The sequence below is a fragment of the Odocoileus virginianus genome, chromosome 17 (genome assembly GCF_023699985.2).
Source record: "Odocoileus virginianus isolate 20LAN1187 ecotype Illinois chromosome 17, Ovbor_1.2, whole genome shotgun sequence".
NCBI classification, from domain to species: Eukaryota; Metazoa; Chordata; class Mammalia; order Artiodactyla; family Cervidae; genus Odocoileus; species Odocoileus virginianus.
In genome coordinates, this window is record NC_069690.1 from 33,061,511 (window position 1) to 33,085,338 (window position 23,828).

A 23,828-nucleotide genomic window follows, 5' to 3' on the forward strand; every position below is an offset into this window, starting at 1 on the left:
ACCCCCTCACCCTCCACCAACCTGCAGGTCAGCGGTGGCCAAGTGCCAAGCAGCCAACCCAAGCTCAGGCTGGCTGGAGAGGCAGCGATAAAATATCCCAGGTGGCCCCAGGAGCCGAGGGAGGCAATGGGTGGGGGTCTGTGAGCTGTCTCCATTTCTTCTAGAAACCTCAAGGGTGCTGTGCATTTACCCCAAACACAGCCAGGCTGACAGAAATCCATCAGGGCCCTGCTCTGGGCCAGAAGGCTGTCAGCTCAAGGCCCCACTGGCCATCTCGCCCCACCCAAAGCTCAGGAGGCAGTTATGGATGTCTTTGATTAATAAGAAATGGGGGCAATGAATTAATCATTATGTAATAAATGCAGCTTGTTTGGCAGCCATATCTTTCAAAAACACGGCTCCTGTGTGTGAGAAATAGCAGAGGGGGTCCCTCAATAAACACACGTGGCACTCCAGGGGCAGCTGCGTGTTTGTCCCAGGAGCCCCTGTACCTGGTGGGGGGAGGCAGTGACAGCCTCAGGCATCTTGGTGGGGGCGGAGGGGAGGACTTGGCTGCACCTGGCCAAGAGTCCCTGGAGGTGGCAGTGGTGGGTGGGAGTCTAACAGAGAACGGGGCTCCGGGCTCGGCCCCAATCCCCACTCCCTGCCCAGTGCGGGCGGGTGGGGTTCTGGGCCCTGGGTCTGTTGCCCGCTACTCTGAACAGAGAGGCAAGAACAGATGTTTCCTTGAATCGGAAAATAACGCTGGCTCCCAGATGGGCCGCGTTGTGGAGGCGCGTCCCCTCCCAACTTTGTGCCAAGGGCTGGCTGTCTGGGGAGCAGCAAAGGGTGGCGGGTGGGGGCTGTGGCACCAGCAAGACACCTGGTGCTCCATCATCTCCCACTGGTCTGCCCACCAGGGGATGGGTGTTGACAGAGGGCATCCCACCCAGGACAAAGGCCAGGCCAACCCCCTGTCCTCCCCATGCCCTGCTGCCAAGCTCCCCCCAGGCTGTGCGCAGAGGGGCTGCCCCCAGGTTTAGTGTCCCAAAGCAGCTCCCGAGCCAGGTGTTCCTCCCCCCGTCCCAAAGACCGGTAGGCCCTTCCTGATGCCCCCCTGCAGCCCGGTCTCCCAGCAGCCCCTTCCTTGAGGCCCTTATCCCCATCACTCCCAGCGGGACAAGGGCACCCCAAAAAGGCATGACCTAGGCCCATGTCAACCCTAGATCTCAGGGTTCCACACACAGTAGGTGCTCAGTGAAGGGGTGTGTGTGTGCACGCAAATCCACCAAAAAAAAAAAAGAATCCAAAAAAAAAGACTCCAAAGGGCCATGTTAAACTGAAAGGAATGACTTCTGGGGAAACCTGAGGCAGACCTTACCTATTATCTGATGCACCTCTACTGCTTTTTCCTTTTCTAGTTAGAGCTACCATTCCTTTGAAAATTAAAAAAATCGTGAATGAAAACCATACTGCACCCTGCCCTCAGGCCATCCTAGGTGAATGGGGCAGCTTGGCTCAGAGGCCAGGTGTAGGCAGGCGGGTCCCAACCCCCCCGCGACCCTAACAAGCCTGGGTCTCCCCTGATCAGGCTGGTGGCAGTGAGGGGCAGGGGTGGGTCCTGGCAGCACGTGGGACCACCCATGCCATCACAACATGAGTGAGCCGCCTCTCAGGTACCATGTGCCAGGACTGTGCAGGGGGCACAGGTGACTGGTCCCATTGCCATTCCCACTTGCATCTCCCCTCCACCCCCCAAGCCCATGGGGTGCCCCAGTGCCCCGCCAGGGTGCTGCCGAGCAGATGGGGCCCTGGCTGGCAGCAGCACCTGAGGGCCACCCTGGGGACTGTGGTTCAGGCAGGCTGAGGACAGGGATGGTGTGCTGGCGTTCCTGTGCCTCTCAGCCCAAGGGCCCGACCAGATGAGCCCAAGGCTGCTCCCAAGTCGGCCGGCTGAAGAGCAGCGGCCTGGTGCCCGGAGCGGGCGCAGGCAGGGGACTACCTCCACACTAGAGGCGGGGACATTGGGCCCCTGGGCGCTGCTCAGGGACCTTCCCACCCCTCTGGAACCATGGGGTCCCAGGCCAGGGGCCTGGCACACAGAAGAGCACAGGAAATGTCTGGGGCATGAAACTGAGTACAGAGTCCTTCCGAATCACAAAGGCTACACTTATCATGTGTTCCACCTACCCGGGCTCCTTTAAAACCAGGACTTGAGGGCCTCCCAGGTGGTCCAGTGGTTAGTACTCGGCTCTTTCAATGCAGTGGCCTGGGTTCAGTCCCTGGTTGGGAACTAAGATCGCGCAAGCTATTCAGCGCAGCCAATAAATAAATAATCCAAAAAAGGTTTTTTAAATAATCAAACTGGGACAGGAATGAAGGTATTTTTAACAGCAGAAAAGCCATCCACATGGTGGGCAGGGGACAGTGGAGGGGCCCTCAGGGTCACATGGAGTGAAACCCCAGTGGGGACTGAGAAACAATTTCCAGTGACAGGAGGGTGGACCCCTATCCCCCTGGGGAGCTCGGGCCTGGAGCTGTGGGAACATAAACTTCCAAGTTCACACACTTCTGATTTTTTTTTCCCAAACAATGAATGCATGGTAGTTTTTTTTTTTTGTTTTTTTTTTAAGGATATGATTTTTGGCAAAGCTTCCAATGAATCGGTGCCAGGGGCCTGGGGGGTGTGGGGCTGGCAAGTCCTTCCAGATAGGTGACCTCAGACTCTGGGGAGTGTGTGTGTACACGTGCAGTGACTCACGGGGCCAAGGTCTGACCTTCCCAGCAGCCCAGGCCTCAGTAGTGAGGGTTCATTCACAAGTATTTATTCCTGTCTGCCGTGGGAAAGACTGAGAGCAGAAGGAAAAGAGCGCGTCAGAGGACGAGATGGCTGGATGGCATCACTGATGCAATGGACATGAGCTTGGACAAACTTCGGGACTTGGTGAGGGACAGAGAGGACTGGCGTGCTGAAGTCCATGGGGTTGCGAAGAGTTGCACATGACTGGTCGACCGAACAACTGCCGTGGGTCTCTGGGCCTCTGGGTAGGGTTGGCGCTGCAGCCTGGGATGCACTGGTCCTGCCTGCCCCTACAATGTTCCCCAGCGACCCCTGTGGCCACAAAAGCCCACCATCTACCCCCAATCCGACAGACCCAGCAGGCACCCAAGATAGAACTACCATCTCTGGGAGAGACACTGGCATGAGCTGGTTACTGTCTTTTCAGCAAATGTAATTCCTTTTTATTAGAAAATTAAAGGCTGGGACCAGCTTGCCAAAAGCCAAAAGAGCTGAAATGTGCTTTCCTAAGATATGCAGCGTTTGATGAAACGGATTTGCTTGTCTGCCTCCTTTCCCACCGTCACCCCCGCCGGGGCCAGCCCTCCCTCCAGTCCAGCCCCTTCCACGGGCACTGAGCCTGGCCCTGGGCTTGGCAGAGGTGGGTGGCCCAGCACCCGGACACGGGGAGCCTGTGGCACAGGCAGGAGCCTCGCTCCCCAGGTCTCAGACTTCTGACAATCACCTTGGTGTTTCTCTTGCCTTCCTGAGATGCAGAGGCACCCGTGGCCTTGGCTAGGCTAGAGGGTGTCGGGAGGGAAAGGAAGGAACAATGAAGGACCGGGCTCCCGAGGAACCAGCTCAGCCACCTGGAGACCCAGGAGTGGCGGCTGCCGACAGAAGGAGGCAGCCAGGGCAGAGCGTGCCGAGCAGAGGACCGTCCCTCGCCGCCACACAAAAAGCAACTATTCAGAGCCACCCAGGGAGCTCTCTCTTATTGAAGAGTCCTTGATTCTTCCCTTTCTGCCGCAGAACTCAGGAACAAGGGCCCCATCTTGTTAATGGGGTGATGGAGGGGCCGGGGGGAGGGTCCTCTTGAGCAGGAAGGTGGCCAAGCCCGCCCCACGAGTCACTGGAGCTGGAACTAAGGGAACTCCAGGACCACGTTCTCCTCCAAAGCCCCCTTCCTCTTTCCTTTCTTTTTCTCTGCTGGTCAGAGGCTACCTTCCTGGTTTACAGGGAACCTCAGGGGAGGGTGTAGGAAGCTGGGAGTGATGTGCGTGAAGGGGTGTGTGTGTGTGTGTGTGTGTGTGTGTGTGTGTGTGTGTGTGTGCATGCGCACACACAGGGGGGCATGTGTGAGCATGTGTGTGTGTGCACAGGGCCATGTGTGTGAGTGTGTGTGTGTGCTGAATGCTAAGATGGTGACCACGCTCTCGATGTGCTAACGGGGATGGGGGCAGGGGCGGCTTCTGTCTCAGGTGTGTCTGCCTTGGCCCCCTCCCCATGGCCCCAGCTTTCCCCACTCCTCCGCCCCCTGTTCAAGGGCACATCCAACGGGCCCTCCTTCCTCGGATAACAAAAGGCAGATGGAGCCCCTTCCACCTGCTCAGATGCAGCCTCCGCTGTGGCTCATCTCGCTTTGTTCTGGGGAAGCCAAGATGGGGGCCTGTCCCCAGCCTGCGGACCAGCCACAGCCTAGGGGTCAGAGATACACACAGAACATGGCCCATAGGCCTGAGCTGCCTAGACCTCTCTCCTGGGACGTCTGGGCCCGGGAGGTACCTCCACAAGGGCACCGGTCTGCAGTCCAGTCGCATCCCTGCCTGGAGATCACCAGGGCCCCGTGGCCTGGGGCAAATTCTTTCGCTCTCTGCCCAACTTGCTGGCCTCACCTGTAGGAAGCCCCCACACTGTGTCAGGTTTCTCCGCCCCTGGCCCCCAGCCACCTCCCGGGCTGACAGTGGAGGGGCCACTTTTCCATGGGGGGCAGTGACACCAGCTCCCCAGGGGCGACTGTGGAGGGTCCACAGCTTCTGGGAGGTTTCAGAAGAAGAGGGCAGGTCCCTGAGCTGGGGACACAGAGCTGCTCTGGGTGGAGGAGGAGCTGGGACCCCTTGCCAGGGTCCTCCCCAAAGGAGGCCGTGGAATGGTGAGGGGTGGGCAGGGGCCCTGGCCCAGGTGCCAAAGGTCAGCGTCCCATGAGTGCATGTGCCCCCCACCCGGTGGAGGCCCCGGAGGGTCTCCCAAGGCTCTGGTGGACATCAAGTCCGAGGCCCTGCAATGAACAGTCCCCGTGCCCTCTGGAGCACGGATGCCTGGGCCCCTGGCCATCCACCTGGAAGGCGTTCGCCTGGCGTCTGAATCCCTGCGGAACTGCAGCATCAGGAGGCCCCCCACCCCCTTGGTGGTGAGGTGACCGAGCTCTCTGTGCCTGGGGGAGGAGGTGAGGAGGCCAGCTCAGAAGCCAACTGGCTGGTGGCTCAGGCACCAGGAACCCACCCCAGGCAGCCTCTGGGGCTCCAGGCCCCCCAACCTAGGAAGGACAGGACTCCGCTCAGGGTGGGTGGTGGTGTAAGGCCTCAAAATTCCAAAGCAAGGGGAGGCCAGTGGGGGCAGCTGGGGGTCAGGGGGAGGGCGCTGGAGCAGGATGATCTGGGGCTGAGACAGGGCAGCAGGTGGAGGGGCCACAGCCCCGGGCCCCTGCTGCCCGTCTGCACCCTCTTCCCCCTCAGAAAGCACCCCCTCTTCACTTCCCCAGCTCCCAGGGCTGGCATGTCCCTTCCCATCCATCTCTGGCCCCTACCCTTGGAGGGCAGCCCAGCCCAGGTGTCTCCCACCAAAGGCGGCTTCTAGAGTCAGGGCTCAAGCAACCCTGCTGAGCGTGGTTCTCATCCTAACAGTCTTTCCTCCGTTCTCACTCCAAGTGGCCCCACTGTCCCTTGTCATAGCCTGCCTGGGGGGGTGGGGGTGGGGGAGCCCTTGCTCAAGCATTAATGGGTGCCAGGAAAACACCCCCAGCACTGACCCAGCACGTTAACACCAGGAACGAGGAGGGCAACCTCACCCAAGAATGCCCACAAACCCCACTTCCCAGATGGGGAAGACTGAGACCCCCAGAGCCCGCAAGACTGTGCCATGCCCGCCTGTGTCCTGGAACCTCAGAAGGCCGTCTCCCCCTCTCCCCCTGGGAGCCCACCCTTCTTCCCATTTCCTGCTGGCCCTGGGGCTGGCTGTCCCCTCCAGCAGATAGGCCCACAGGCCCCATGAGGAGGCAGGGACCACCCAGGTAGAGAGAGCGAGAGAGTGAGTGAGTGTGTGTGTGTGTGTGTGTGTGTGTGTCCGCCCAGCTGACCGCAGCTGGGAAAACAGGCTCCCTGGCTCCCCTCCCCCAGCCACAGCCCACCCCACGTGGCCAGCACCTCACCAAGTCCTGAAGCAGGCAGTACCTGGTCCCCTGCCTTCCTTGCCTCGGCAGGAGCCAGACCCCTGGCCCACCTCTGGACCCCAACAAATGGTTCTCCCAGTAGCCTGGCCCCTCCTGCTACCCTGGATCAGGGCCCCAACACAGGCCACCCCAGACTCACACCTGCCTAGGTCAGGCCCCCTGCAGCTCTTCCCCAGACTGTCAGGGGTAAAGGCCCAGCCTCTTAACTGCATTTTCCCAGAACCACCTGAGACCCCAGTCTCCCTAAACTGCAGCTTCTCCACCCATGCCCACAGCTGGCATCCGAGGTGTGGGGTGGCCTCCAGGGCTTGGGGGCCGGCACTGGTTCCCTCTTTCTGGGCAGGGGCTCCTTGCCCTTTCCCACCCTGGGCTCCTGAGACGGGATCACTGAGGCTGAAATTTCAATTAAGGAAGAGAAATAATTACTCCAGAGCTCCGGGCCAGCTCAAGTGGTGACAGTCCTCAAAATCCAGGCCCCTGGAGTGGGGGAGAGGTGGCTGGGACTCCGAGGTCACCCTGGGGCCAGCAGGGACTTGGCCTGCCCCCACTTCAGGCCTCGTACCCCGTGAACCCTCTGCTGAAACAAGGCCAACCTCAGGGCTGCTCAAAAGTAGGGGATGGGGATGGGGTTCCCAGTGGAGGGCTGGGAAGCGAGCCCAGGTGGCTCCCAGGAAGCTGAGTGAAGTGAGATTAACCATTCAGCCGCAGCCTGTGCCTGCAGTGAGCCTGGACACTGCCAGGGCCCACAGGACGGGGCCAGGGCCCTACAAGCAGGGCTGGAGGCTTGGGGAAGGGCGGGCCTGGACAGGAGCCCATCCCACAATACCAGGGTCACAGGCCGGGCCCTCTGGGCTCCGAGGTCACCCCACCTGCTCCTCAAGAGGTATCCATGGCCGCCCTAACTGAGCCATCATCACCTCCAGGAACTCAGTCTCTAGAAGTGCCCCGGGCCCCACTCTGAGGGTGGCCCACGTCCTCTCCAGAAACCCTTCGTCTGATCCAGAATGTTCTGTCTCCAGAAACGGCAGTGCTCTCCATCAAGGCTCCTCTCAGCTCCAGACACGCTCCGTTTCCAGAAATATCACATCCCTTCTCCAGAGACGTTCCACTTCAGCTCCCAAAATACCTCAGATCCAGAAGTGCCCTATTTTACGTCCAGAAATACTCCAGCGTCACCCTCAAAACACCCCGCTTCTAGAAGTACTACAGTCTGTCTCTAGAAACAGTCCCTTTCCAGACAATGTCTGGAATCTAGAAAGGCCTCATCCTCACCCCAGAAAATGCCTTATATTTCCCAAGTGCCCCTGTCTCACCTTCTAGCTGCATGCCCCTCCTCCAGAAAACCTTCACGTCGTCTCTAGAAACACCCTCAGCCTGGCCCAGACACGCCGTGTCTCATTTTTAAAAACACCCCACCTCTGGACACGCTCCATCTGCGTCTGCAAACGCTCACGGTGCATCCACAGAGGCCTCCCCATCTGGCCCAGATGCTGCGAAAACCCAGGAACCACTTCCTTCAGGCTCTTCTGGTTGGGGGGGTCGAGTTGAGCAGTGACCAGGAGGCCTCCTCCTTCCCCCTCCTTGTCCCCACAGTTCCCTGGGACCTCCCGGCCACCCACAGGTTCTGCTCTTGTCCTGGAAACAAGGATAAAGTAAGAACCGGGCTGGCAGGTGTAGAGGTCCCTGGGAGAGGGGAGAATGGCTGGTCAGTGTTTGGGGAAACAGAGAGCCTCCCGGGTCTGACCTGGAGGCAGGGGCAGTGAGGAGCCGGGGTTGAAAGGTTTGAACCAGGAAGGGTGGGCAGGGCCTTGGCATACCCCTCCCCTCGGCACAAATGTGTCCACTGGCCCAGGTGCCCATATTCACAGCTGTCCCGCTCCCAGCCCTGGGAGCCACAAACGCACACAGCATCACATCATCTCAGCCCCAACCTGCTGGGCATACAGACACACCTTCCCACACTCACCCACACTCCCTGCCTCTCTGGGCAGGTCTGGGGACCCTGAGAGGCAGGAGGCCACAGCCGGGTCCTCCAGCCAGACAGCATGGCCTCAGTTAACTGCTGTGTGTGGTCACCCAGGCAAGCCCACAGCCCTGGCCTCCGAGCTCAGCAAGGACCGCACGAGAGAGGAAGGCACACAGTGGATCTGCTCACAGACCCTCCGGAGCAGCCCTGGCCGCTTCTGGGCCAATTTAAATGACAAAAAGTCCTCTTGGGGTGTGACTGAAAGTCCTCACAGTCACCTCTGTCCACATAGTCGGGTGCTACTCTCCGGAATCCCAGAGTCTGTGTCCTGCTGAGGCTCCATGTGGAGACACCCATCCTCAGCCAATGGGAGGGTACTGGAGACAGCTGGGTGGAAGGCGGGCACACCAGATACCTCCAGGCCCTGAGCCCGCCCCGGGGAGGGAGATGGCCCATCCATACCAGGTCTGTCCCTGAGACCTCGGACGGCCGCTCTCAGGGCCTCTAGGTGGGCAGGAGGGGAAGGGGACCAACCCCCGTTTCCACTGCCCATGGCATCAGTGAGCTCCGGGCCGCTCCCACGGGAAGATAATTACCATTTACTAAGCCTTCAGATTTAGACTCAGCCTCAATTAACTGGAACCTCCCAAGCCCCCTGTTCTGATCCTTTGGGGCCAAGGGCAGACACGACAGACCTTCAGCGTGCCCTTTGATTTCCCACAGCGAGGGCCCAGTTGTCTGCCACTCCCACTGGCCAGCTCCTGCTCAGAACAGGGCTTCTCCATCTGTCCTCCCCGAACTCCATCCCTCTCTCTCCACGGAGGACCCCCCCACTGGAATTCATCCCATTTAGAGACCAGAGACACGAGAGGGAAAAGCCCAACAGCCGAGCCCAAATATGAATGAATCTGAAAGAACTGTGGTCCCTGGGGCCAGGATGGAGAGTAGGGGACAAGGCCTCGGGTGGGATGACAGGTGGAGGTCCCCGGGGCTCCTGGTTCTGGGCTTTCTGGAGAGGCCTCTGCATTGGTATTCTCTGCCCCTCACAGCCCAAATTACACCGACTCTCCCGGGACCCTTTCACCACACGATGTCACTTCAGCAAAAGGTTATGTGCGAGAACATCAAAATCCTTCCCGCATATTAACTACAAGAGTGTTCTTTTTAAATGCACATGAACAAGCGGCCAACATTACAGTATCTGAGATGAGAACGGGCGCTGGATTGGAAGTCAAGAATAGGGTGCTATCGGAGCGCCCCCACCTCTCTGCAGCCCTCCTCCCGCCATCAGAGAGGCCCTGGGGTGGGGGCGGGGGGCAGATTCGAGGCTAGACTGAGGGTCACGGTCATGTGTGGAGCCAGCAGAGCCTGGCAGAGCGGTGTCCAGGTGCTACTTGGTAGGCACGTGAGGGCAGGGAGAGCTCGGCGATGCTCCCCAGGCCCCCTCCCACCTCTGCTCTTCTCTGGCAGCCTCCACCTGGCACCCCCTTCCTTTTATTGTACTTACTTTCACCTGGAGAATTTCTGGAGACACTTTCCCTGGCCATTTTACAGGAGTTTCAAAATGTAATCTACCCAAGATACGTGAAAGCTGGGGTGCCGGGATGGGAGCCCAGGTGTTAAGTGATGTGTGTGTGTATTAGTCACTTAGTCGTGTCTGACTCTTTTGTGACCCCCTGTGGACTGTAGCCCACCAGGCTCCTCGATTCATGGGATTCTTCAGACAAGAATACTGGAGTGGGTTGCCATTTCCTTCTCCAGGGATCTTCCCAACCCAGGGATGGAACCCAGGTCTCCTGCATGGCAGACTCTTTACCAACTGAGCCACCAGGGAAGCCCCAGATGTAAATGGGGTGAGGGGCAAACCTGGTGGGGTGGGAGTGGGTAGAGTTTAACTAGATTGGGAGGGGTCTGCAGAGGTGGGCAGCCCTGTCTCAACTCTGTCTGCAGCTCTATGATTTCCAATTGTAAGAGGAGCAGAAAGTGGGATTTTTATGTGAAGCCCAGTATTATTTTTTTAAGCCCTGAGGCAGGCCACATAGTGCCCACCTGAAGGTGTCACCGGGGACAAGCTCTGGTCTGGTCTGTGGTCTTCAGCCTGAGTCTCTGGCCCGTCCGGGGCAGGCAGTCTGCTCAGGAGTGTGTGGGGGGGTATGAAGTGGGGGACGGAGAGGGCAGGACAGCAGAAAGCTTTGCACTTCTAGGAGATGGCTCGGGATGCTCTTCTCTCAGATGGGGTGACAGTCAAGCCCCCCGCAGCGTGAGAGGCTCAGAGGGACCTGCAGGATGAGTGGGGGCGGGGGGAAGGAAGTCCCTGAGGTCACAGCCCCCCTCACCGCAGGGTCTACCCTGTTGGCCACCCCTACTGTCCAGGCTACAGGAAACCCCAGGACAATCGGAGCCTCGGACAGGTGTGTAGACCCCCATGGAGGGGTGATCCTGCCGAGTCGCATGGCAGGTGATGCCAGGTGGCCGACCCCCTCCAGCTACCACACTGTGAGCCGTGATGCCAGGACCCCTGCCCCTCCCCAGACAGAGAGAGGAATGGGAAGATCTGCCCGGCCTGGACGTCATCCTGGTCATCCCTGCCAAGACTCTTACTGGCCTTGAGGACCTTGTCCCACAGAGGCCTCCTCTGGGCCTCGGTTTCTTCCTCTGTAAGATGTAGACAACAGGAAATCTTCCTTCACAGGGAGTTTGAAGACAGGAAACAGCTAAGTGCTGGGGCCCAGCAGAGGGAGGTCTCACAGAGAGGATGCTCTGAACAGTTGGACTCCAGGTACCAGTCCTCTGTCCACTCCCCCTGGCCTACCACCCTGCCTCCTCCTGCCCCACCCTGCCGCCCTCCTCCTGCCCTTTCTGGGCCCCTCCTCCCTCTTCCTGCTGAGCTTTCTTTTAGGGAATTATCATCTGCTGGGCTTTAATTACTGGTCCCGGAGGCCCACCATCTCCCTCACCAGCCGAGACTCTGTAATCCCTTTGGCTAGGGCACAGGCTCAGCTGCAGGCCCCCGCCTCCCTGGGGAATGGCGCCCCAGGTCTGCACAGCAGCTCTCAGCTCCGGGGGCAGGAGGCCGCAGAAGAAGGAAGTTCCCTCTGGTCCATGTGCCACCAGCAAGGACTGGGGAGGCGGCGTTCTCAGAAAGCACACTCAGGCCCTGGCGGGTCACTCTGGTCCTCACTCTGCTCCAGCAGGGCCCCCAGCTGGGCCCAGACTCCTTTCAGCCTCCACCCCAGCCTCCAGCTCTCCTGCTCCCAGGTCTCGGAGAATACAGAGCGCTCCACTCCAGGCCCTGTCCCGCCTCCAGGCAGGCTGAAAGGTGTGCTTCTTCCTCCTGGAGACCATCCTGACTTCTTGGGGGCCAGAGGAAGGAAATGAGCCTGACCTGTGACCCCAGCGCCCATCAGATGCCCGCCCAGCCTGGCTGTGGGAGCAGCTGGGACCCCACCTGTGTGTGCAGGAGAACAGGGCAGGGGGGCGCGTGGCCCGGTCCCAGTGTGCCTTCCATTCGCAAACCCTCACTCTACGTGAGAGCGGGGAGCACGTGCATGAGGCTGGCACCATTCTCGGGGGCCTGCAGACCGAGGCCCAAGGCTGGACAGGGGCGGTGACAGTGACCCCTGGGTGACAGCGATGAAACCTGGAGGCTGCAAACAGGGCCTGCGCTCTGAATCTGCCCACAGGAGAGTTGCCAGCATAGGTGACAGCACACCCAAGTCAGACATCACGTGAATATCTGAGTTCTGGTTCCTAAGAAGGTGGGGGACAGCTCCTGGGCTGCATCCCCAAAGGCCACCTGGGAGAGCTGAGCTGAGGCCCCCACCCTCAGTAGCTCTGCCCACTGGCCCTGTGGGGCCTGGAGGGTGGAGACCCCGGAGCTGTGCAGACCCGAGCTCATCCTTGGTCGCTCCCCCTGGGTGACATGCCTGCGGATAAGCAGGGTCTCGGCGCAAGTGATGGAGGGGACCAGACGCACCTCTGGCCCTGGGACAGGCGAGAAGGCTGATACCACGTGGGTCGAGGTGCTTAGGGGATGGAACCCCACAGGGACACCTAGGCAGGCAGGGTCTCCTCCAGCTTTGGGACGAAAGGCTTTTCCTGGGAGGAGCCGACATCTGCCTTTCTCTGTCTCCCTGAGTGCTGCCCTTGAGAAAGAACAGAGAATCTTTCTGGTCCCATCCGTGCCTCTAACTCCTCATGACACCGTTTCTGGCCCCAGAACCCTCCCTCAGTCAGGCTTCCCTCAGACTGTGGGACCTGATCCAGCAGGAATGCCACCCCCCCTTCCAGACTCTCTGCCTTTGGTAATGGTGCTTTGGGTGAGTCCAGCGAATGTCTGAGTCCCCTGGAGGCACTACTGAGACGACAGCCACCTCAACCCCAGTCGGCCTCTCAGAAACCCTGAGGGAGTAACAGTGCCTCTCCCTCCCAGAGGCCACCAGACCCAGGGCGCCTGACGAGGTGACACACCGGTGCCTTGATGGACAGACGTGCCTCTCTGTGCGTCTGGATGCAGCCAAGTCCCCTCCAGTCCACTCCCCTCTGGGGGATGGGTCTTGAACAGACTTGACCTGGTTTTTCTTACCTTCCTGACAGTCTGGTCAGGAAAGAGCTATGCTCCCACTGTACCAAGGGGAAACTGAGGCTCGAGGAAGCATGAGAGGCCTTGGCTCGTGTGCTCACGGCTCCTGGGCACACAGGCTGGTGCCCACTGCGTGGAGTGGAAGGGGCAGGGTGGCAGGCCACCCTCTGGACATAAACACCAGGCGTCCTGGTTCACCCGAGTGCCTCCCTCTTGGGAACCACATCACCTGATTCTAGGGTGCAGGCTGAGGGTCTCCTGCCTTCTTCCTATGACTACTTGTTCCATGACTGCAGGGCTTACTGGGGGCCAACCAGGCCAGGCAGTGGGACCTGATCCAGACCTTTCCAGAAAGGTCTCGGCAGCATAGACCCAGAAGTGTGGGTACCTGGCGGCCAGCAGTCCCATGGGGCACCTGTAGTTGGTCTGCCCTGGTCATCAGCCAGAGTGAATGGCCGTGGGAGGGAGTGGAGCACAGCCCACTCCAGCTGGTCAGTCATCTGCTTGCCACATGCCTGGACATCACAGCCCTGCACCCCATGCAGCTCGAACCTCAGAATGAACAACATCAGGAGTGCTGTGAGGATGACAAGGCCTACCCTTGGGCACCCCAGCTTCCCAGGGGTCATGCAGAGGGAACACCCCTCATCATGGGAGTCTGGGGGCAGATGGGAGCTAGAAGGCAGTCTGGGTCTTGGGATCAGAGGACTTGGTCCCCAACCTCTGGCTCCGTGACCTCAAGCATGCCACTTCTCTAAAAAGCCGGAACCACAAACGCTGACTCGCAGGATCTGGGCAAACAGGCCCAGTGCCCAGCACAGAGGAATAGGGATCCACAGGGCTGGTGGTGCCATCCCGACACCCAGACACACACAGAGGCACAAATAGATGTGCACACACACAGCACAAAGACACAGCACAAAAATGCCCAAATGTCCACACTCATGGGAGGACAGCTCTTAACCTCAACCTCTTGGCAGAAGCTCCATGGACCTTAGAGGACACATACAGGGGTGGGTGTCTTCAAAATTCAAACCAGAAGCTCAAATTGGCTGTGGGCACGTACCCCCAATGCCTCGCCACCTGCCCCCCAGGGCCGCTCCCCTCCAGGGGCCAGGTCCCAAGCCGGCCCTGTCGCAGTGGGACCCAGGGACCCTGCCGCGTCCTGCCTCTCTGGCCGCAGCCCCAGCCTCTCCCCGGCTGGGGGACGTGAGCAGGAATGGCTCAATCAGGATATAATCGTTTTTAATTAACGTGCGGATCATTTCACAGGCTGATCTCCTTGGAGACCAGAGGGAAGACAGTCTTTTAAGAATTTCTTTGCCTCCCCCCACCCCCCTCCCAGTCGAAGGCCGCCCCCCGCTTTACCCACCCAGCTGCAACCTTGAAAGCAGCATAGAAGCCTGGTGCCTGCGTCCCTCTCGGGGCCATTAGGAGGAGCAGTGTGTGCCTGCACATAGATAGACACACACATGCCCGAGCTCGAGGGCACACTGTCCCCCGGAAATGCACACGAGATCAGAGACCCACAGACACGTACACACAGGGACACACGCAGATTCACACACACACAGATATGCATGCATGCATACGTGCCCGAGAATATAAAAACAGGGCCTGAGGCACACAGAACACACGGGCGTACACACACAGGCTGGCAGGCATACCGACCCCCAAGAATACACAAACAGGATCAGACACACAGACATATGCACACGCAGGCACATGGGAAGGCGTCCAAGTCGAGACACCGCAGAAAGGCCCAAATACCCACATTCACGGAAGGGCTGCTTCCAGGGGGGACACAAGGCCCTTGTCCTGGTGATGGGAAGTCAGAGCTATAATCGCCTCACCCCACACACATCCCTGGCCCTGGCCTCTGACCTGGGGTGCCCCACCACCTGCCCCACCGGAACCCATGACCAGAGGAGCTGCCACCTCCCTGCCACCCACCTGGTCTGGATCCTCCTGAGCCCCCTAAAGAGCTGTTCCACTCCACCTTGACCCGGCCACGTGGCTCTGAGCAGCCCTAGCTCCCTCACTGGGAGCCCTGCCCCCAGTTGCTCTCCTGGGTGCCCAATGGGCCTGGAGGGTGGGGGCCTCCTCTCTCCTTTTGCTTTAACCAGATCCCTTCCTTCCCCATTTTCTCCCCCACTGTTCTAATTCTTTTCTTTCTCTCCAAGTATCTCTGTTCCCAACCTTCCTTTCCTCTCCTCTTTCTACCCTCCCTTTCCCTTCTTCCCCAAGGACCTCCTGGGGGTCAAGCCGAGCCAGAGGGAGCAGCTGAGATGTCGCTGGTCTTTCCCCTCTCCCCCACTGCAGGGTCTGTGCCAACACCCGCCCCAACCCCAGAAAAGACCCAGAACTACTAGGACTGAAGGCCAGGGCAGGGGCACAACCAAGGGGGTCCTCTGACATCTGCAGTCCCACTCTCTCTGCATCTGCTTTGGCTCCTCAGCTTTTCCTCCTGGAAAATGGGATGGCAGAGAGGAAGGGTGAGCTGTGGGGGAGGGCAGCAGGGAATCCACTGCTGACCAATCGCAACTGGCACCTTGGGTGGCCCCAGGCACCGTGTGTGCGACACAAGGGCTAAGGAGCCTGTCTGGTGCTCCAGACGTCAGCATCAGAGGCGAGTGGGTGGTCCTCCTCTCCTGGGGCTCAGTGCCCCCGTTTGTGAAATGGGCAAGGCCAGCCTACAGGACCCCCTCTTCCTAAATTTGAAAACCAAAAGGCGAGTCAGCAGCCTGTTCTTGGCTGCTGTGTGACCTTGGAATTCACTCCCCTCTCTGGGCTCCCGTTCCTCCTCGTCAAAGGAGGGGGTTCAGACAGGTGATTCACTGCCGAGGCTCTTTCAGTTCTGAAAGAAGGTTCTGGATTGTGGGGAGGAAGTGTAACAGTGTCCCACTTATCAGGGGAAAAATGAGGAGCCTGTTTCTCCCACTGCAGGCGTGAGCAGCGTCATTTTGAGGAAATCGTCTTAAACATTAAAAAAAAAAAAAAGCTCTCCACACGAAGAAATCCACTACCTCGTTCATCAGGGGCAACCAGAACATGGAACAAAAGGGGAATATTAAGTAAATGGCGCATCCACCCAATTGGAAAAGCCTGAAGACATTAACCGCGGTGTTTATGAAGAGTTGGTTACAAAACAGGAAAAGGCTCCCATGAGCGCCAACGAAGAGAGCAGGATATACGTCTGAACAGAGAGAGTGCCGACAAGTCGCTAAAAAACAACCCAGCCACTAAGCCGAAAAGACTGCGGAAAACGACATCAAAATACTAACACTGTCACAGCCCACCGAGACTGTCCATAACCTTTTTTATTTTTCTCTGTTTTTCAGATTTTCCCATTAATATATTTTAAAACATATATATTGAAAAATTATTTTTAAAAAATGACTGAACACCTCCAATTGAGAAACTTTCCCTTTCCATTCATTTATTCATTCATTCTTTACTGGTTCATTCATCCCTGTGTCTGTCCAGCCAAAGCCCAGGGTCCATTGTGGCCAGGTCCGGCTCTCACCTGCAGGAAAGGGAACCAGTGGAGGAGGAAGACGCGTCCCCCCACCCCCAGGAATGCACCCGCGGGCCTGGACCCTACAGGGGCTCTGGTGAGCAGAAATCAATCCTGCCTCCCTGTGGCCTCCCAGGCTGGCCCTCAGCTATGAGGACCTCAGGGTCTAGCCTTCCGGTCAGAAACCGACCTTCACGCTGGGGCTGCGGAGTGGGGAGAGTCCCCCCACGAGGCCATAGGCTCCAGCTGCACCAGCTTTCCCAGGCTCTCCCACTGCAGCACCTTCTCTGGGCTCAGAGGGGGGTCCTGAGAAGGCACCCCTCCACCTGGTGGGAATACAGGGTGGGAACATGTTGTGAGCTCAAAGGGTCCCCACTGCAGCCTCCTGGGTGGGGGCTGACAGGGTCCGGGGAGGATTAACTCTCTCCACGCCTGGATGGAGCCACAGAACAGCCTTCCCCAGCCTCCCCCCACCTCCCCAACCCCGCCAGGAGCCCCTCTGAATAGAAGGATTTCCTTCACCTGCCCAGGCTGGCAGCCCCATCCCTGGGCCTGCTCCCTACCCCAGGAAGAAAAGGGGGGGCCGCTCCCTGGAACGTAATGAAGACAGATTTCCATGGGCTCTCTGCCCCCACTCCCACTCCAACTAGCCTTGGCCCTTTCCACCCTGCCCCTCCCCGCAAGGCGCAGAGGAATGGAGCGCTCTGTGTGCAGAGACCCCGCTGACCCCGCGGCCCCCACTCTGCGTTGAGCGCACCCCCAGGCCTGCGGTCCCCAGAAATTCTCTGGGGTAGCACTCGCTTCGCAGTGCCCAGGCGGGAAAGAAGAAGTTCCCACCCCCTTCTCCCCGCCCCCAGCCCCTAGGGGAGGGGCGAGGGTCGGATCTCCGGGTCAAGGAGCAGCGCCTGCTGTGGACCGCAGGAGACAAACACCCCGTCACACACACACACACACACACACACACACACACACACACCACCCTCAGGATCACCTCTGAAGCCCGCATTGTACGGGAAGGGGGGTGGGGGGTGGGAAGTGGCTGATGGGGGGAGGGGGGCTCGACGTGCCTGCACTCACCAGCCAATCAACAAGCCCAAGAGAGGCTGGAACCCGGGACCCCGGCCCCCGAACCCGAGCCTCGGGGCGCCACCACGCACCCCACCCTGCCCGACCCACCCGATGTCAACGTCTCTAATCCAAACAAACCCCAACCCCAAGGAGTCCCCCCTCCGGCTTCCTAGGGTTAGTAACCCCCAGAGAGACCAAGCTCCGACCTCTCCCCACAACCGCACAGGCGCGAGGTTTCATTGTCAGCCTGGCCACTGGGGCGCGCGCGAGGCGGGGGTGCCAGGGCAGGGGACTATCGTGGCCAGTGGGGAGGGGTCTCCGGGGGAAGTGTTCTGAGCCGCTCCTCCTGCCCGGTCCAGATCCGGAAGCTGCCGGGGGAGGAGGAAGGAGGGGGCGGGGAGAGCACGACCTCGGGTGCTCGCGGGCGGCAAGGCGGGGCCCAGGCGGCCGGAGTGAGCGCCCAAGGCGTCGGGGGCGCCGAGTCCCCCGGGAGGCTGCGCTCTAGGGAAGTTTCCCACCGGTGGCCCGGAGCGAACGGGGCGCGCAGCCGACCCTCCCCGCCTGACCAGCTCCGGGGCGCAGACTGCGAACTTGAGCAAAACTCCTTCCTCCCCGCGTCCCTCCCCTCCAGTCTGCGGCCACCAGCCCCGCCATCTCAGCCCTCAGCCTTCGGCCGGTGCCACAGTCGCCAAGACCTCTCACCAGTGTGTGGTGGAGAGAAGGGGAGGGGGAAATCCCCGGCACAACCAAACTGCGGCCAAAAAGAAAAAAAAAGAAATTCCTTCTGAGACCGATTCCCTCAACGGGTGTGGAAAACCCCAAACAGGCAGGTCTGCAACTCCAGCCAAGACCGCCGCGCGGCGGGAGGGGTGCCGGGGGCGGGCGGAGACCCCGGCCGGCAGCCTCGGGAGCCCTCGCGCCCGGATCGTCCCCCCACCCACCAAGACACAAAGCTCCGCCGCCAACAATACCTGCGGGCTCCTCCTGGGTCTCCGGGGCGCGGGCGCTGCGCGTCTCGCCGCCTCCCTTCCCCGCGCCGCCTCTCCTCCTCTGCTCGCGCGCGCAGTCCCCTCGTCTCTTCCAGAACGCGGCGGCCGGATGAGATCTTTGGGAGAAAAAAATGTGAGCGCTCGCACGATTCCTTTCTCTCCGCCCGCCGCTCGCGGCGGCCGGGGGCTCGCTTTTTTCTCCCTCGCGCTCCCGCGCGCGCCGCGCCTCTCGCGCCCCGTGTTTCCTTCTCAGCAGCCCCTGCGAGCGCCCTCAGTAGCCATTATTCACGGGCCACCGGGGGACAGGAGGTAGAGACCGCCCCATGGCCGCATCCACTCGGCGAGCGCGATGCGGGCGCGGGGCGCGCGCGGGGAGGGGCGCGCGATGAGGGGCTTGGCTGCGCGCAGCCCGCGCCCCAGACGCGGGGGAGGGGAGGAGGCTGAGGGGGCAGGAGGGAGGGGGCGGGGAAGGACTAGGACCTGGTGAAGGGAGCGGGAGGAGGGGGCGCCGGGGAGACGCTCCGGCGGCTCTCACCGCGGGGCTCGGGGTCACTGGCTAGGAAGCTACGAGGCGCTTAGGGACCCAGGGCGGGCGGGGGTTGGGGGGTGGTAAGTGTCTTCGTGCGCGCGCCCGCGCGCGTCAGAGATGGAAGGGGAGGGAGGGGACGCTTTAATATTTTCCCAGTGACTTACGAGCCCGTGGGTGAGCTCCTGGCTGCGCGCTCGGGTCCGTGTGTGTATCAGTGTGGCTGTGTATTTCTGGTCTGCCCTCCGTGTGAATGTCACGGAGCGTGGGGGCCTGCTGCGAGCTTGTGAATGTGCTTCTGGGTCTCGGGGGCACGGAGTGATGCGGTGCCTGCGTGGGGTTGTTTGTGTGCGATTGTTTATCAAGGGCTGCGGGACTGCGCCTGTGTGGGCCGTGTCTGCGTGAGGTTGTGCGCGTATGGGATTGTGTCTGCGTGGGCCCGAGTGTGTCTGAGGGGTGTCGTGTCTCCGTGGGGGCTTGTTTGCGTGGAGCTGACGGTTGTAGGGGCGGGGGACCAGCGACGGGTTGGGGTGCTCCCGCACGCGGTCTTGTGTGGGGCTAGCGGGGCAGTGTTCTGCGTGCGGGGCCGAGGCCTGGCTGGAGGAGGGGGTCCGCGTGGTGTTGGGGACTGCACCGCTGCAGAGGCACGAACAGGCCGCTCAGGGGTCCCAGCACAGCGCGGCGAGTGGTAGCGGAGGAGAGAAGGCGAAGACCCGGGGACCCGCATCCCGCCCCCCCTCCGCAGCCCGCTCCAGAGACGCAGTTTAGAGATCCTGGCACTGGCCGGCCCCGCGGTCCTAGAGGCACCGGGTTTGGAGGATTCGACCGGGCCGGGGAAACGCCTACGGGCTGGGGGCAGCGGGGACCGAGGCTTGGAGATCCGCGGGCAGCCCAGAAGCGCGCGGCGAGGACTGCCCGCCGAGGCGGGTGGCGGTCCGGAGACGGTGGAGGACCAGGCCGAGACAAAGAAGCGCGGGGCCGGGGCCTCGAGGCGGGACCGTACCTCCGGTTCCCCCACGGCCGAGGGGCGGGCCCTCCTGGCCCCAGTCCTGGGCCGCCGCCGTAGCGGCCCCAGAGCCCCAGGGACGCGGAATTACGCGCCCCGGGCGGGGCCAAGGTGCGGGACGAACGGGCGGGGTGGGGGAGAGGTTGCGCGTAGCCGGCGGGCGCCGCGCCCCGGGGCTGTGATTGAGCGCCTGGAGGCCCGCCCCTCGCTGGGCTGCTCACCGCCCACGCAGCCATTCATTCATTCATCCGTCCTCTCTCCATCCACCCACCTTCTACCCAAACACGTGTCCGGCCTGTCGTCCGTCCACCCGATTATCGCGCCAGGGATCACACTGACGCGTCAGCGCTTGCTCTCTCCACTTTCCCTGCCCGCCAGCCTGTCCGTGCCACTCTCCTCGGCCCCCACCTCGCGTCCCCCCAGGCCCCTGTCTGTCTGGCAGGAGGGAGGAGCGCACCCCACGACCTCTGTCACTCGGTCTTTGCTCTTTAGTGATGGCCAGACCCCTGTCCCCACCTACTAACCGCCCCTCCACTAAGGGCTCTGTACATAAGGGCTTCTCCCCGCCCTGCCGGGCCTTCGCAGAGACCTGGTGACTCCCTGGAGGGCAGGGGCCAACACCATATCACACCACTGCTGAGCGCCTCCTCAGCCCGGCCCCTCTGGGCTGGGTGGGGGGAGCGGCGAAAGTGACGGGGGTGCATCCAGATGGGGTTTTATGAAGGACTGCTGTGGCTATGCAGGTCATTAGGACCCCGGTGGCTGGAACAGTCACCCTAAACCTGCCATTTGTAGGTTGTCAACTGAGGACGAAGAAAATAAGTTCCTGGTCTCAAGCCCAGACCTCATCCATCCAAGTGGCCAGAGCAGAGCCCCTCTACGCTGTTCCTTCTGCCTGGGAATCAGCATCTAGCAGTCAGGCATGGGAAGCACTGGCCAGGAACAGCTTCCAGCCTGCCCAGTCCCAAGGGTGGCTGCCTGGTGCCAAGAGCAGACCACTCCCAGAGACAGACCCTCTGCTGACTCCAGGCTCACCTGGATGCAGCAAAACCCGCGGGTGCCAGATCCCCCAGCTGACCCTGAGAATCCCTCCTATCCAGGCTCTAGCCCCACCCACCTCTAATATGCAGGTGCTTAGTCTCCGTCTTCAAATATCTGGCCTGGGAACCAGGGTTACTCAGTCCTGAGGCCACTGTGTGCACCATGAAACAAAAAGTCCCAGTTCCTCCTGGGACCCCCGACCCAATCTCAGCGCCACCTGACCCTCAGCCTGTCTCTGTCACACCCGGACTCAGCCATCTCCTCCAGGCAGCCTCCCAACAGGCCAGGTGGGAGAAAGGGTGGTAGTGAATGCCCCCTTTCCCTAGGAGCAAGCACAGGCTCCACACACACTCACTCCCCTGCGCCTTTCACCACTGTCTCATTCTCACCTCGGGGCCTTTGCACTTGCCAATCCCTGTGCCTGGAATGCTCTTCCCCACCTTCTAATGAACTGCATGTAATGTATGTATTTTGTAGGCACTTTTGTTTGTCTGCTCACTGGCGCCTCCTCCGTCCCTGGGATGGTGCCTGGCACACGTTCAATAAGTATCTGGTGACTGAACGAGCGAGCCTGATCCAGACGGCGCTTCCTCTTCTCTGAACCCAGGGCCCCTCTGGAGAACAATGGGAGAGGATGAAGAACAGTGGGGCAAGGACAGGTGGTATGACTCATCCAAGGTCACTCCAGGGCCCTTCATGGATTCTGGATTCTGAGCACGTGTCCAACGGGTTGGGAGAAAGGAGATGGCGGAGCTGCAGCTTATCCCAAAGGAGAATGGAGCCCTTTCCCAGGCAGAGGGCAGAGACGCCCCCACCTGGCCAAGGCCCTTCCACCAGTGCTGTCACGGCAGGGCTCTGCCTGTCTCTGATTGAAGCCAGGCTCAGAGCCATCAGAGGGCTTGTCAAGAACACACAGCAGGACAACTGATCCCCACCTGACTGTAAATTTCCAGACCCTGGCTCAGTGCCAGGCCCAGAGCAGGCACTCAGGATGCCCTTAGCAAAGCAATGAACGAAGCAACAGCACCAAGATTCAGACTGAGGTGTGCATGGCCCTGGACCCCTTGCTTGTTCTATCAGGCCCTACCCAGTGGGATTCGCAGGGTGGTGGCGACCAGGCCCACCAAAAGGTGGGTCTTCTGTTCGTTCATGCTGAGGGGAAGCTGCCTGGGTGGTTGGCTCCCTGCTCCAGCCAGGGGTCTGAGTCCATGCCCCGGTGAGTCCTGCTCCAGGCTTGGTAGGGAGATAGAACCCTGCACTTGGCTGGCGGGAGAGTCCCATGGGCCAGGGTGAACATTCATCGTCTCAGTTTGGGGAGGCTGTTTCCTGGGTGGGCTGGGGGTTGGGGAGGGTGGGATGTGGTCACAGCCAGAGAGCCTGGGCCAGGATGGTGCCCATACACTTGCCCAGCACTGTCTGAAGAGCCACCTTCCTGCAGACCCTGTGTCCAGGACCCTGTGTTCAGGGTGAAATAATAAATAGGGACCAAGGAAGGATGCCCAGGCAGACCATGCAGTCAGGGGGGCTGCCAGATGCTGGGCTCACTGACAGGCCACCAGGGAAGGGGTTAGCCAGGGCCCACCATCCTGGTGGGCAAGAGAGGCAGAGAAAAGGGACACAGACTCCAGCCATCAGGCCCGGCAGGTGCTACCAAGATCCAGACATCTCGTTCAAGCTCAGCCCTGGTGGGGTGGCACCCAAGCCTACTGGGCTTGGAGGGCTGTGGCTCGCTGAGGAAAGGACACAGCACCGGACACGTGGTCTGCAGGTGCGCAGGCCTCGGGTCAGAGGTGTGCCAGCAATTTCAAGTTTCCATCCTGTCCTCAGCTCGGCCACCCTCCCCATTTCAGAGTTGGGTCTCTGAGGGCCAGATGGCGGACTGGCCCCGGGCACCCAACCACTTGGGCAGTATTTATGGAGCACCTCCTATGTTCCAGGGACCGTTCTACGTGTGAGGAGTCAGAGCAAGGAGCAAGACAGAGCTGCCCCTTCTTCCTTGTCGGGACACAGTGTCGTCCATGACACATAGGTGAGGTGTGCTGCGACAAATAAATAAAGGAGAGCTTCCCAGGTCACGCAGTGGTAAAGAATGTGCCTGCCAGTGCAGGAGACATAAGAGATTCAGGTTTGATCCCTGGGTCAGGAAGATCCCCTGGAGGAGGGCGTGGCAACCCATTCCAGTATTCCTGCCTGGAGAATCCCATGGACAGAGGAGTCTGGTGGGCTACAGTCCATGGGATCGCAGAGAGTCGGACACAACTGAGCGACTAAGCATGAGCATGGGGCTGGAAATATGGGGGTGGGGGAGCTGTTTTCCAGTCGATGGCCAGGAACAGGCACTTGAAACAGGTGAGAACAGACCTGAAAGACGAAGGCAGGAGGCAGGCAGCTACCTGGGGGCAGAGCTGCCTAGACACGAGAACCCTCATGCAGCCGTCAAGGTTGGAGTACAGGAGCCAAGGGGCACGTGGGAGGAGACAGGGACACAGAAGTGACAGGAGCCACCCACAGGCCCTTGTGCATATCTGTGAGGCCCCCGGGTCTCACGAGGCGACAGATGAAGTATCTCTGGAACAGGCCTCACAGGGGTGGCGCCTCACAGCGTGGGGCCTGGCCAGGGTGTGGGCTCAGAGAGCCGACAGGGCATCCTCCAGTTCTGGCTTTATTTTGGAGGAGGGGCTGACAGCATTAGCTGTTATGGGCAGCCAGGTGGGCACGTGGAGTGGGCTCTCCCATGGGCGGACCATTCTCCTACCCCTGTGACTGTCAGTGACCCTCCTGCCCATCTGTCAGCTTAGGCAGCCTCACTTTTAGTGGATGTGCTGGAAGCCTGCCTGATCTGCCAAGTGGCATCCACGCTGAGCCTCAGTTTCCCCTTTTCATGTATCTGTGGGCAGGCCCACAGCCCTGGGGGCTGGCTGGGCGGG

At 60.5% G+C, this 23,828-nt stretch overlaps 1 protein-coding gene across 5 annotated transcripts in view; it reads right to left on the reverse strand.

Annotated features, from left to right (window-relative positions):
• RAI1 (retinoic acid induced 1) overlaps nucleotides 1–23,828 on the reverse strand; it is a 103,745-nt gene that overhangs the window by 50,555 nt on the left and 29,362 nt on the right. For 2 of the 5 annotated variants that reach the window (XM_070479233.1, XM_070479237.1), the window contains exon 2: nucleotides 18,311–18,444. The gene's annotated coding sequence lies outside the window, so the exon portion shown is untranslated. Of the gene's footprint in view, nucleotides 1–18,310; nucleotides 18,445–18,808; nucleotides 18,939–19,021; nucleotides 19,188–23,828 lie in introns of those variants that run through there. The other 3 variants (XM_070479236.1, XM_070479235.1, XM_070479234.1) reach the window with 3 other exon arrangements.